Raw genomic sequence first — 2,851 nt, forward strand, 5'->3', positions numbered from 1 at the left:
ACCAAACGCACATCACAAGTGTGCGTTCAAACAAAGAACGACCCTCAGGGGTCTGTTTCATTATCAAAAAGCACATCGCAAGTGTGCGTTCAACCAAAACAAGACCCGAAGGGGTCGGTTTCAACATTAAAACGCACACCACAAGTGTGCGTTCAATCAGGACAAGATCCACAAGGATCTAGTCCATCAATCAAACACAGGCCTCGGCCTCGTGTTTATAAACCTAAATGCGACTCTCGTGTTTCTTCTCAAGAACATGACACGGTCCGTCAGGTTCAAAAGGGACAGCATGGATTTAAGATTCATGCCCAACCCATCCAAGGGCAGGGGGTTCCATCTCCACCTTCACGAGATCTTTCCCAGGTCTCCGACTTGCGTGAGCTATTAACAAGAGGCAGGCTAACACAACAAGTAGCCCATTCATGCCAGTGTGAATGGCTCATTTCCGCTGTTCTCTCTGAATGCAGTTGTTGTTCACCTACGCCTAGGCAGTCGGTGTTTAATAGATTGACGAATGTCGCTAGACCTGCTAAACGACAGCGTCGTCACAAAAAGAAGACCTCTGAAATCGAATATCCCGAGGTCACCATCAACATGATCGGTAGAGGAAAAGCCTCACGTTCCGATTCTGACGAGTCACAAAGAAGTAATTCCCCAACTGTTAGGGAAATTTGTGATCAGTTCGAAGGAGTATATAAGCATACTCGGACCCGGACAGGAGCTATTCGCCCGGTTGACTATCAAAAGTTAGCCAAAGGGATTACAACAAGTGATGAACATTCGGCAATAGCCGAATCTCAATCTTCGAGCTCGGTCGGAGCACGAGAAGTTTCTGCGTATATGGCAGGAAACCCCGAGGATATAGCCAAAAGAGTGGACGAACATCACGTCATGCTCCAGGCGCAACAGGAGACACTTCTCCAATTGAAGGACATGTTGGCCCAACTTATTGCTGAAAAAGGTCACAAACCTGAATCTTCCCGGAGGACAACCTCCAAAGGAAAACAAAAAGCGACCGAACATTCGGATCGTGAGACTCTCAACCTGGGATCCTCTTCTGAAGGTGAGAAGGATGTGGAAAAAGAACTGCATCCCCAATACACTAAAATGGATGAACTGGAAGCTCGCCTCAATGCAATCGCCAACAGAAGTGAGCTCCGCAAAGAAGGAGTAATGAGGCCTTATCCTGCTGAGTGGGATATAGCTCCATACCTACCGAAGTTCAAAGCTCCAACCTTGCAACCGTTCGATGGCACAGGATCGCCAAATCAACACATCTACTATTTCAAATCTCAAACTGGAGATGTGGTGGCGAACGATGCCATCCTGACGCGATTGTTCATTGGCACTCTTAAAGGAGTGGCATTTGAATGGTTTATGAAACTGCCTGCTGGATCTATTCAGAAATGGGTAGATTTAGAAAGGCTTTTCCTGGCCAGGTTCTTCGAGGACGATACAGAAGTTTCGGTCCCGACTCTTCTCGCTACCAAACAGAGGAAAGGAGAATCCATCAAGGCCTACGTGGAGAGATTCCGCAGCATGGCATTGCGATGCCCCTCAGGTATGACTCAGTCAACCCTGGTTGAAACTTGCAGGCACAACTTGCAGACTCAACTCCTCGCCCAGATGGGGGTAGCAGAGTGTCGTTCCTGGAGACAATTGGTGTCGCAAGGAGAACAAGCCGAAGAGATTGTAGCTTGGGTGAAAGCCGAGGAAGCTGCACAGCCCAAGCCGCAACAGCAACAACAACAACAACGCAACCAGAATGACGCTCAGCGGACTAAGGGAAAAGAGACTCTAACAGCCGACTACTCTCGAGTACCACCGCCCACGAATCAGGGCAAAGCTCCCAATAAGTAAAAAGTGCCCAAACAGTATTCCTTCAAGGAGGAGCATGTGGACACCTTGTTCCAGCTACTGCGGAAGAACAACAAGTTACAGCTTCCCGAAATTAGGAAGCCAGAGGAAGCAGGAAAGGTAGATGACCCTAATTACTGCCGCTATCACAGGTTTCTGGGGCATCCTACCAGAAGATGTTACATCTTTAAGGACATCCTCCAGAATTTGGTGGACGCCAAAGTGCTTACTCTGAAACCTGAGCAAAAGACTGTCTCTACCAACATGATAGCAGTCCAGTTCGGTGACTTCCCTCCGGTGGCGACCGCAGATGGCGTTGTCCCTATCCACAAGGGAGAAATGCGTCTGAAGAATACTGACTTACACAGTCAGAAAGACAAGGGGTTGATACCCCTCACCACCTCAAAAGGAGAAATCATGTGGGTTCACCCTAATCTAGTGGGAGACCAACAATGGACGAATACCTCGTCCAAGAAAAAAGGAGGCAAAGCTAAGTCTTCCAACATGATTAGCCCCTCCATTACTGAGAATGATGATCACCTCAAGACCCTCACAGATTCAGAGGAAGAGAGGATTGCCCTGGCCGCATACCCAGGAGACAACCCTGGTACGCGGTCTGGAAAGAATTACTTGAAAGACTACGGCCAGAATGTCCAAGAAGTTGAGGAACAACCCCAAGACGCTGGGGGTTTCCCCAAAAAGCCAGTTGATAAGGGGAAACAAAAAGAACTCCGGTTCAACAGGAATCTCCACCAGGAACTCGGGGAGTCGAGCAATCCATTCCAATTCAACGTCATGGCACAGTTGGCCAACATACCGGCCAGGATTACTCTATACGAGCTCCTGAGGTTGTCCAAAACCACCAAAGAAACTCTATACGAGCTCCTGAGGTTGTCCAAAACCACCAAAGAAGCTCTGATCGAAGCGTTGAAGAATACATAGAGCTTCATCACCCAAGTCATTCCAATTCCTGAAGCTTCGGAAGATCAAACTT

Source organism: Asparagus officinalis, chromosome 4, assembly GCF_001876935.1.
Source record: "Asparagus officinalis chromosome 4, Aspof.V1, whole genome shotgun sequence".
Lineage (NCBI taxonomy): Eukaryota > Viridiplantae > Streptophyta > Magnoliopsida > Asparagales > Asparagaceae > Asparagus > Asparagus officinalis.